The sequence below is a fragment of the Zingiber officinale genome, chromosome 5B (genome assembly GCF_018446385.1).
Source record: "Zingiber officinale cultivar Zhangliang chromosome 5B, Zo_v1.1, whole genome shotgun sequence".
Lineage (NCBI taxonomy): Eukaryota > Viridiplantae > Streptophyta > Magnoliopsida > Zingiberales > Zingiberaceae > Zingiber > Zingiber officinale.
The window spans coordinates 55,164,219-55,177,067 of record NC_055995.1 but is presented as its reverse complement, the minus strand read 5'-3'; positions in this window follow the sequence as shown (position 1 = coordinate 55,177,067).

Genomic DNA, 12,849 nt, shown 5'->3' with positions numbered 1-12,849 from the left:
TATTTCTCCCATGCTTGATACTTTATCCACTCGATCTTTGAGAAAATTAATTTGATGTCTATACAGTCTCACATTGTTATCCATGATGTTTAGCAGATACTAGATACCATATTTACTTACTTTAATTGCTTCTTATTCAAATACCTTATCGAACATGTTGTCTTACTATATATATATATATATATATATATGATGATTGTTGCACATCATACCATTACATGCATACTAACGACTTGGTCTCCCTTATGGTTGAAAGAGTCGTTCGTCAACGCTGCACACTCGACCACTCATGGGTAGTGGTAGCTGGAGCAGATGCCGCTTGTCATGTCATGCTCCCACTAGATCACTCATGGGTAGTGGCGGCTGGAGTTGCGAGTAGCAGGGACCCCGTGCTACATAGCTATTCAGCTACTACGCAAATTGTCCACTTGGTCACTCGAGAGTAGTGGCAGCAAGAATGTCGTATAGTTGTCATCGATCCGGCCTCTCAACCATATAGGGGGTCGTGGTACAGAGGGGTGGGTAGGGTGACCATCCGTGCATATATTGTTATTATTATATCTACTGATGTTGTTGATTGCCTACCTATGCAGTTGTTTTATTATATTCACGTGATATGCTTAGATATGTTAAGTTATATATCTGTTGCATGTGCTTAGTCACTAGCTTACTTGTTAGAAGTATGTATATACCTCACATGTTATCCTTGTAGTTATGAGCAGGACTGTAGCAGATCTTTACTACTCTTGACCTTTTATTATTAGTCTAGGACATGGTTCCAGGTATGGACATATATTATGATATTAATGTAGTATCTGCTAACTTCTCTATGAGATTGTATACCTTTGTATCGTTGGATATTTATTATGCTCATGCACTATCTAACTATTACCCACTGATTCCCTGTACTCACCACCCCAAAATTGGTTTTCTTTCGCTAGGTAGCAGGTAGATGATACAAGGACACTTGGAAGATCCAGACTATCGGTCCCATGTCACATTCGGGGATAGACTTTTGGGTTTTGTTGAGGCTTTGCTTTTGTTTGATTTTATGAACTTAGTTCTGTAATAATTTGATGTGGATTTGATGCTTAGTCTTATGATTGCTTGTATTTTAGTTTGTTGGTATTGTGGCAAGCCAGGCCGACTCGCAAGTGGTTGTTTTGTGGCTTTGTGATGGTTGTTTTGTGACTTCTGTTGTTATTTTGTTTCAGCCGAGTGGACTGCTTATAAACTGCGTGGTTATGTTTATATCTATCCGTGTGGGTTGTTGTTGCTTGTGAGTAGCCATGTGACGATGTATATTGGGTTCATTTGTCATTGCTACAGGGGAGGTGTTGTCTGATTTTTCGTTGGACAACCTTACCTTCGAGGCGTGACATGACATTATTTTAAAATAGACAACTAAAAATATGTCCTTAACTGTCTAATCATTAGTTACTTACTAACTATTAGAAGATAGCAGTTTTCACTTGGTTAGTTTGTAAGAGAATAGGTTTCTTAAACACGCAAACGCGCAGCGGAAAAACCTATTTCCTCCAGAAGATCCATGCGAAGGGAAACATAATCTTATACTAAGTTAGATCTAAAGACATGATAGAGTTATACCTTTGAAGCGTGCTCACGATCTCTCGACAGCTCGGATCACAGCACGATCAAGCGTTTGCGCCTCTATGGTATCCACACGAACAAGCCTTGCCTTCGTTTGTCTCACAAACTCAACAAGATGGAGAAGGAAACACACAAGGTTGTGCCAGCAACCTCAAATGTATATTTCAGCCAAGCAAGGAAAGGAGGAAGAATAAGAAGCAAAGAGACCTTTCACCTTCTTAAGTGATGAAAATCTTATAAAAAATATCATCCAAATGATATTTATAGTCATCCCATGGAATACTAAGAGTCTCCACCCTTTCATCTTCTAATCCAATGGCTCAAAATCAACCATTCAATCCAATGGTTGAATTTTGACCATTCAACTTCCTTGGTGAACTCAAGTTCACCCAATGAGTCTAACCTATTGATTCCCATGCAATTCGTCTCAATCCAACAATTGGATTTATTTGAGTCTAACTCAATGAGTCTAATTCGGATTACACTTAATCCAATGAGTGGGTTCATTCGAGTCTAACTCAATGATTAATCCAAAAAGCCTAAACATCTCATGATTGGTGATGTATGCCCAGGGGCTGAAGATAGGAGAGATCGGTTATCACTTCCGGAAGACCCAATTACAAGACTACGGGCAAAGCATTTCAAGGAAGCACTAAATGGGCTAATCAAAAAATATTGGGAGGACTATGAGCAAGGAGAAACCAAGATAATCACAACTGCTAGTCGTGGCCTAATCCACGTAATCGGGCATAACCATCCATGACTGGCCGCGCTTAACGGAAGAATGCTAATAAGCATGCGAAACATGGGAACTCGTTCATGCATGAAGACTTAAGTATTTTAGATTGTTTAATGAAGCATGCGACTTGGGACTCTAATTGTGCATGCATTTATTTTGTTTTGGGTTTCTAGATAGCATACATGAGGCATGCAACATTGGGACTCTAATTGTGCATGTACTTATCTTATATTTTTCCTTGTTCACTCCCATTATATAAGGGAGGGACATCTTAGTATGAAGCAACTTAATTTTTGGTGAGATTGTGTGCTCTCTTAGTTCTTGATAGAACTTGCTGAACTTATCGAGTCTACTCTCGTGGCGTTCAACCCATCGAAACTTATCACCACTAGGTGTGGCGTTTTTTCCCTTCGTAGGCTTGGTTCGTGCTAATTCTTGGTTACGGGTCAAGGCTCACACTCTTGTCATTTAGTTCTTGGGGTTCTATCCACCTTTGTTTTGGGTTCCATCACATTTATTGGTGGGGTTCGTATCATCTGGTATCAGAGCTTCGGTTCAAAGGCAATTGCAAATCTATCTTTACTTGTTCAGCCAAAAGCAAAAAAAAAAAAATCGTGAAAAAAAAGAGCGCGCAATGAAAAGACAAAAAAAGAAGAAGAAGAAGAAAGCGCAGAGAAAAAAAAACTGCTAGTGCGAATCGATGTAAATTGTCTTCAACAATCCCTTTCTTGTTTTCCTTACTCTCAAACTTCTACTCTTTCATTTTCTCTTAAAAATTCTGCCTTTATAAGTTTCGGTGGTATCTTTTGAATTGCTACGTGATATTCTGATTGGAACTAAGAGACATCATCAATTGAGAGCTACCACCCAAACGTGAGTTGAGTGCTTGTGAGGTTTTTCTTTCATTTTGCAACCATGTCCAACAACCAGGACGATGGAGCAAATGAGGGGGCTAGGACACTTCCGAACCTACAATTGCAAGCATTGATGGGGGAGATGCAACGGATGATGAGGGTGAATTAGAATCTATCCATGAGAGGTTGGATTGGGTGGAGGATGGGATACCAAGAACACATCAACAAGACCGTATTACTAGACCACAACGAAGACATGCCCAAGGGATTGATGTCGAAGAAGATGAAGAGGTTATTGAGGAAGACTTTGATGAGCAAAACTACAATCGGAACAGGATTGGATATTGAGGAGATAGAAATGGAACTAGAAGAAATAATGATTTAGGAGGGATTAAGATGAAGATTCCAACCTTCCAAGGGAGAAATGACCCAGAAGCTTACTTGGAATGGGAAACTAAGATGGAAATGGTATTTGACTGTCATGAATTCTCAGAGTTTAAAAAGGTAAGGTTAGCTGCCATTGAATTCACTGATTACTCTATTGTTTGGTGGGATCAAGTGGTGATGACTCGGAGAAGGAATAGAGATCAACCTGTATCCACTTGGGAGGAGATGAAAGTACTCATGAGAAGGAGGTTTGTACCCAGCCATTATTATAGAAGCTTATATCAGCGGCTTCAAAGGTTATCTCAAGGCTCCAAAAGTGTGGAGAAATATTTCAAGGACATGGAGTTGTCCGTGATCCGAGCTAATGTCAATGAAGATCGGGAAGCCACTATGGCCAAGTTTTTACATGGTTTAAACCCAGAAATTGCTGATATTGTTGAATTGCAGCATTATGTTGAGCTGTCGGACATGGTCTACCAAGCACAAAAAGTGGAAGAACAACTCAAGCGGAGAGGATTCGCTAGGAAGGGACAACCAATGACTACTCACGCCACATGGCGGACAACTCCAAGAAAGGAGGAACAACCTCAAAATAAGCCAAAGTTTGAACCCTTCAAGAAGCCCAAACCTACACCATCTACTACTCAAGGTAATCGCGAGCCCATTTCCTCCAAAACTCGTGATATCAAGTATTTTAAATATCAAGGGCATGGTCATATAGCTAGTCAATGTGTGAACAAAAAGGTGATGGTAATAAACGCCCAAGGTGAACTTGAGTCGAAAGATGAGAATGAAATAGTTCAATTAGTGCCACAAAAAGAGGACAGTGATGATGAACAACATGCTGTTATCGGAGACTTTTTGGTGGCCCGACGAGTTCTCAATTTAAAAGCTAAGGAGGAGGAAGGTAATCAAAGAGAAAACTTGTTTCATACCTGTTGCTTTGTCAATAACTTGGTTTGCAGTGTTATTATTGATGGAGGGAGTTGCACCAATGTGGCAAGTACTGATTTGGTGAAGAAATTGTCACTACCAACTTGGAAACATCCGCGACCTTATCGCCTCCAGTGGCTAAACGATTGCGTAGAAATCAAGGTAACAAAACAAGTCTTGGTAGCAATTTCCATCGGCAAATATGAAGATGAGCTGTTGTGTGACGTGGTTCCCATGCATGCATGCCATCTATTGTTGGGGGACCTTGGCAATTCGATTGAAAGGTAACACATGATGGCCTCACAAATAGGTATACTTTTACTATGAAGGGATAACCTATTATTCTTGTACCATTGACTCCAAGACAAGTTATGGAGGACCAGTTGAGATTACAAAAAGCAAATGAAAAGAAGAGAGAAAGAGAAATTGAGAGAAAAAAAATTGAGAAAAAAGAAGTAGAGGAAAAGAAAAATGCGAGGAAAGAGACAAAAGGAGTGGGCAAGGAAAAAAAAGGAGAGAGAAAGAAAAATAGTTTTTATGCAAAAAAAAGTGACATTAAACGAGCTTTGTTTTCAAATCAGCTGCCCCTTATCCTTTTGTATAAGGAGGCACTCCTGAGCACTAACGACATTAACGATTCTTTGCCTAGTGTTATTGTTTATCTCTTACAGGAATTCGAGGAGGTCTTTCCTAAAGAGGGTCCGCATGGTTTACCTCCCATTAGAGGAATTGAGCACCAATTTGACTTCATACCTGGTGCATCCATTCCAAATCGACCTGCCTATAGAAGCAATCCGGAGGAAGCAAAGGAACTTCAGAGGCAAGTTAATGAATTATTAGAAAAGGGATATGTTCGAGAAAGCATGAGTCCTTGCGCCGTGCCTGTGTTACTAGTTCCCAAGAAGGACGAAACATGGAGGATGGTTGCGGATTGTTGAGCCATCAACAACATCACGGTAATGTTGGGTTTTTCGGGCCGTGAAAACCGCTTTTTCGCGTCGCGGAAACCCCGAATCACCCAAAGCCGTAGATCCGTGCAAGGAAAACCGAACAAAAATACGAGTACGAGTTTCAAAACTTTAGATCTACTCCTAGATCTATGTGTTGAGAACTTTTACCTTTGAAGCGTGCCCTCGCAAAATTCCCGCTCGTCCAAGGTACGTGTCGGATCTCCAAAGTGTCAAGGTAGATACTTCTCTACTGATATCCACACGAACAAGGAGTGCTCTCTAGCACTCAAGGATGGAGAAGAGAGCCCCAAGTGTGCTCTCACTTTCTAGAGCTCTCGGATGGGATTGAAAAAGGGAGAAAAGAGAGAAAACAAGAAGACTCTCACATACTCAACTAGTAGTATCCTCTTCTTGTGTCCTTCACACTCTCTTATCTTTTCTTGGATGAAACTCAACACCTTCTCACCACCATGGAAGTCACGACAACCACCATGAGAAACAAGCATCCAAGGAAGAAGAAGCAAGAATGAATGCAAATCAATTGCATTCACACACCATCAAGTGTGTGGCCGGCCACACAAATGTAACCCCCTCATTTATTGTGGCCGGCCACATTAAAAGGAATGGGTGTGTAACCTCCATGAGGTGGCACACCATTATGAGGTGGTGATGATGTGGCAAGGATGTCTCATGCCATGTAGGATGAGTCAACCTACATGATGTGGCAATGCATCAAGTCAAACTTGATGTTTCAACTTTCATTTGGTCAAGTCAAAATTGACCAATTTCTTCCTTGTTGAGTTAAATCCAACATTTGATTCAAGTTAATTTCAATTTAATGAATCTCAATTCATTAATATAAATTGACTCAATGAATTAAATTTAAATTAGACTCATTCAACAATTGAATCTAATTGAGTCTAACTCAATAAGTCTAATTTGAATCCAATCTTTGGTGCATCATATGAACCTAATCCAATTGGTTCATCATATGAACCTAATCTCCATCCACTTGTTCTTTGTGTGTGACCCAATAGGTTCTTGTAACGTTGGCAATGTTTCTAAACTCCTTTAGAAACATAAGCAATGAGCGGCATCTAGCAATACATCATTGCTACCAAAGTTAAAAGAATGTTGAGATCCAACATCACCTTGTGACTACTAATTGTGACTCTTCACAATATGTGACATTGTCCTTCTATCCTAGACATCTAGATTGATCAATATTAGGCATAGACCGTGTCATCCTCTAATCAATCTAAATCTTGAACTCCAAGTAGACTCACTCGATCAAATGAGCTCAACATCTAATGTTGACTCATTTGGGCATGACCATGCACTTAGTGGTCTCACTCTATCAAGATTACCGATGTCGCTCCCGTCATATGGGAGGGATAGATCCCATCTACATCACTCACATCCCTCTACATAATTCGTTATATACCCAGTAATATCCTTTATAGTCCACCCAGTTACGGGTGACGTTTGACGAAACCAAAGTACATAACTCCTTATGTAGGGATCCATGGTGACTTCAGGTCTAAGGACTAATAGTCATACTAATAGCCACATGAGAAAGTATATGACACTCATATAATGATCCATGATACTTTCTCATGGCGGGTCATTCAGTATACATTCTCCAATGCATACCCATGTGTCAACTTGATATCTCCATATCCATGACTTGTGAGATCAAGTCATCGAGTTGACCTACATGCTAGTCTTATTGCATTAACATTGTCCCTGAATGTTAATACTCGACTAGGAATGATTTAGAGTAGTGTTCCCTATATCATCTCACTATCGGTTCAACTAACCGATTGATATAAGTGAGAACCTTCTACTCAAGGACACTATTATACTTAGTTTATTTGGCACCAATATAAGTAAGTATAATAACCAAACTAAATGCCTTTATTAATATACAAGAATATGATACAATGAGTGCAAACAATCATCAAATGATTGGCTGTAGGGCTCTAGCTAATAATCTCCCACAAGCACTAGTGCCAATCAGTATAGGCTCTAAGCCCAAATGACCTAGTGTGACCATCATGCTTCTTCTGTGCCAAAGCCTTGGTCAAGGGATCTGCGATGTTAGCCTCTGTAGGTACTCTGCAAATCTTCACATCTCCTCTCTCGATGATCTCTCGAATGAGCTGGAAGCGCCGTAGTATGTGTTTGGTCCGCTGGTGTGAGCGAGGTTCCTTCGCCTGTGCTATAGCTCCATTGTTGTCACAATAGAGCTCAACTGGGTCAGCGATGCTAGGAACCACCCCAAGTTCAGTGATGAACTTGCGGATCCAAATTGCCTCCTTTGCTGCCTCTGATGCAGCAATGTACTCGGCTTCTTTTGTAGAATCAGCTACTGTATCCTGCTTCGAACTCTTCCAGCTGACAACACCACCATTAATGCAAAATACGAACCCCGACTGCGATCTATAGTCATCCTGGTCGGTCTGGAAGCTAGCATCACTGTAACCCTTTACAGCTAGCTCATCATTGTCTCCATATATCAAGAAATATTCTTTAGTCCTTCTTAAGTACTTAAGAATATTCTTGACCGCTATCCAGTGACTTTCACCTGGATCTGACTGGTATCTGCTCGTCATGCTCAAAGCATACGAGACATCAGGTCGAGTACATAGCATGGCGTACATGATCGATCCTATGGCTGAGGCATAAGGGATCTGAGCCATGCGGTCTCTCTCCTCTCTAGAAGAGGGACCTTGAGTCTTCGAAAGACTCACGCCATGTGACATCGGCAGAAATCCCTTCTTGGAGTTCTGCATGGCAAACCGAAGGAGTACCTTGTCAATGTATGTACTCTGACTTTGGCCAAGCAATCTCTTAGATCTATCTCTATAGATCTGTATCCCTAGAATGCGGGATGCCTCACCTAAGTCCTTCATTGAGAAGCAACTCCCTAGCTAGGTCTTGACAGACTGAAGCAAAGGGATGTCCTTCCCAATGAGTAGTATATCATCCACATACAATATGAGGAAGACAACTATATCCCCTACAACCTTCTTGTAGACACAAGGTACATCTTCGTTCTTGATGAAACCAAACTGTTTGATTGCATCATCGAATCGAAGATTCCAGCTCCGAGAAGCTTGCTTTAGTCCATAAATGGACCTATGCAGCTTGCATACTCTACTAGTATGCTGTGGATCTACAAAACCCTCAGGTTGTGTCATGTACACATCCTCGAGAAGGTTTCCATTCAGAAACGTGGTTTTGACATCCATCTGCCATATCTCATAGTCATGGTAGGCTGCAATAGCAAGCATGATCCGAATGGACTTAAACATCGCTACTGGAGAAAAGGTTTCATCATAGTCAATACCATGAATCTGCTTGAAACCTTTAGCTACCAAGCGACCCTTATAGATAAGTCCATCCATGTCAGTCTTTCTCTTAAAGACCCACTTGCACCCAATGGGTTTTACCCCTTCAGGTGGATCAACCAAAGTCCATACTTGGTTGGTGTACATGGATTCCATTTCGGATCTCATGGCCTCTAGCCATTTCTCGGAATCTGGTCTCATCACAGCTTCCTGATAGGTGGTAGGCTCATCCTCTATGAGCACAATGTCATCATGGTCAGACAAGAGAAATGAGTATCTCTCAGGCTGACGACGTACCCTATCAGACCTGCGAAGAGGTATGTCTACTTGAACTGGTTGTTGTTCCTCAACTCTTTGTGGAACAACATCATCCACAACACTTTGTGGATCCAGTTCAACTTCCATCGAGGCATCAGTGATATTGTTCACATCTTGAACTTCTTCAAGATCGAACGCGCTCCCACTAGTCTTTCTTGAAACAAAGTCCCTTTCTAGAAAGACCCCAGTCTTTGCCACAACTACCTTGTGCTGACTGGGATTGTAAAAGTAATATCCCTTAGTTTCCTTGGGATATCCGATGAAATAGCACTTGTTGGATTTGGGTCCTAACTTGTCTGAGACTTGACGTCGAACGTAAGCCTCACAACCCCAAATCCTCATGAAAGACACCTGGGCATCTCTCCCAGTCCATATCCTATATGGTGTCTTTATCACGACCTTGGATGGAACTCGGTTGAGTATAAAAGCTGCCGTGTCTAGAGCATAGCCCCAAAGGTATGTCGAAAGATCTGTGTGACTCATCATAGATCGTACCATATCTAATAGGGTACGATTCCTCCTTTCGGATACACCATTCCACTGTGGTGTTCCAGGAGGAGTGAGTTGGGATAGAATCCCACACTCAGCTAAATAGTCACGAAACTCATGGCTTAAGTATTCTCCACCTCGATCTGATCGAAGTATTTTAATACTCTTGCAAAGCTGATTCTGTACTTCATTCTTGAATTCTTTGAACTTTTCAAAGGATTCAGACTTATGTGTCATCAAGTACACATAACCATATATACTGAAGTCATCAGTAAATGTGATGAAGTATCTATAACCGCCTCTAGCAGCGACATTGAAAGGGCCACATACATCACTATGTATGAGTCCTAACAAATCAGTCGCTCTCTCGCTGTGCCCACTAAAAGGAGTCTTGGTCATCTTGCCTCGTAGGCATGACTCGCATATCTCATATGATTCAAAATCAAATGAGTCCAGCAAACCATCCTTATGGAGCTGGGATAAGCGCTTGTCATTTATATGACCTAAGCGACAGTGCCAGAGATAGGTGTGGTTCATATCGTTCGATTTGAACCTCTTGGTACTAACGTTATAGATAGAGCTCTCAAGGTCTAGAATATAGAGTCCGTTCATCAGAGGTGCACTACAATAGAACATATCGTTTAAATAGACAGAACAACATTTGTTCTTTATTATAAACGAGAATCCTTTCTTGTCCAAACAAGAAACTGATATAATATTCTTAGTCAATGCAGGCACATAACAACAATCGTCTAACTCTAGTATAAGCCCAGAGGGCAGAGATAGAAAATAAGTCCCTACAGCAACAGCAGCAACCCATGCTCCATTGCCTACTCGTAGGTCTATCTCGCCCTTTGTCAATGCTCTGCTATTTCTCAGTGCTTGTACATTAGTACAAATGTGCAAAGCACATCCGGTATCTAATACCCACGATGAAGAAATAGAGAGGTTGACTTCTATAACATTTATACCTGAAGTAGAAATCTTATTTCTCTTCTTGTTAAGATCTTCCAAGTATCCTGTGAAGTTCCTCTTCCAGTGCCCTGCTTGTCCTTGATATAGTTGACGAAGATGTTCAAGCATATCGTAAGCACACATCAACTCGTGTTGATTCTGAAGCTCAGAGTTCATGGTCGCGAGCATTAGACAGGACACATCTAATGCGTCATCTTGATGCTTCTTGAAAGCATCTCGGTCAGCTCGCGGGGCAGTGGCAAGAGGAGCCTCCGGAATGGGCTGCTCCAGAACGTATAGTTTACGTTCCTGAGTGAGAACTATTCTCAGGTTCCTGTACCAGTCCAGGAAGTTTGCTCCGTTGAGCTTGTCCTTCTCAAGGATAGATCGCAGGGAGAAGGTGTCGTATTTGACGTCATGGTTATCTACAACAGAATAAAAGCAGAAATAAATATCATATTCTTAATCATTTAATTAGGCCTTTAACAAAATGATGCTCCCACTGAATTCTATAATTCTTGTGGGACAAGATCCACATCATACTAACTCTTGAGTTAGCTTTGGCTAATACGCCCAAGGCTTAGTATGATCGGTAGGTAACGATTACCAATTACATCTCTATGCAACTCTTGTTTATAAAATCAATATCCGCATTTATATTAAAACTCGAGTTAGCTTTGGCTAATACGCCCGAGAGTTAATATAGATGTGATTTTGACCTATCTTTTCCAACCGTTGGAAGAATGCCTATAGTTGACTCGATCTAACCGAGCAACTAGGAATACTCAATCTAATTGAGTTTGTATTCACTCATGCGTTGATAGGCGGGACCAAGATTGTCCCTCTGTACCCTACCAAGATAATATGTATTGCTCTGCTTTGGCAGATTCAACAATACATGTGATCGAGGTAGTGATAGGTATCACGACACGGTTAGGCATTTAGAGTTGGTTCGATCGAGATCTAATCTAATCGAAAAGGATGCATCTTGTGCACGACTTAGATCTAATCTAATCGCAAGGGTGCATCATGTGCACGACTTAGATCTAATCTAATCGTAAGGCACTAATTAATTAATTACTTATTAAACATGCATCATATACATAAGCAATTAACTAATTAATATATTTGTGATTTAGTCATGGCCCTACTACAATCCTCTCAAGCCAATGAGAAGATCGAATGGTCAACCTAGGGTCAACAGCTTATCCAAGCTCCTCCCTTTGACCACCTTGTGTTGCTCGTGCCCGCCTCGGAACTCCGTCTCGTGTGGACCCTCCACCGCTCCAATTTGTACATTACAATTTGAAACTCGAGTTACATTCGAGTCTAAATCTAATTTACAACCAGAATATATGAGAAAGGCACGATGCGCAGGTCGCGGAAAATAAAAACATACAACACGCGCAAACACATAATGGCACGCAGGCCGTATTATGAATTACAACACAATCCAATCATATTGGGTTTTTGGGCCATGACTATTACAAAATTAATATATAATTCAAAATTATATATTTTTCATAATTTTCTATAATTTTAAAATTAATTTTTACAATTTTTACGAGTAAAATTTCCCGGCAGTCCTGTTTAGCGGTTACGGGCGCAATCGCGGAACGGATCCCCTACCCACGATCTAACCATCGCGAGGGTTCCTTTGCGATCCAACAGCGCCTAAACTCGCTGTCCCAAAACAATTTGGGACGAAACCTTTGAGAAGAATTTTCCCGGCGATCCCGATTAGCGATTTCGGGCGCAATCGCGAAGCAAATCCCCTTGCGGGGTTAGGGGGAGTGCCCCTACCCACGATCTAACCATCGTGAGTTTCTCCTAAGCAATCCTACAGCACCTTCGCTCGCTGTCCCAAACGGGTTTGGGTCGAAACATCACCGTTTTGGAAAAATCTTCCCAGTAGTCGAAGCCTACAAGCGTCTAAACACTTGTGCTTCGATTACTCGAGAAAAATACTCATAAAAACCCAAAAATCATAATTTTACAGAAAATTACAGAAACTTTAGTTTTCATAAAACCAAAAAATTAAACTCGTACAAGCCTTGCACGTGGCTCTGATACCACTGTTGGGTTTTTCGGGCCGCGAAAACCGCTTTTTCGCGTCGCGGAAACCCCGAATCACCCAAAGCCGTAGATCCGTGCAAGGAAAAACTGAAAAAAAAATACGAGTACGAGTTTCAAAACTTTAGATCTACTCCTAGATCTATGTGTTGAGAACTTTTACCTTTAAAGCGTCCAAGGTACGTGTC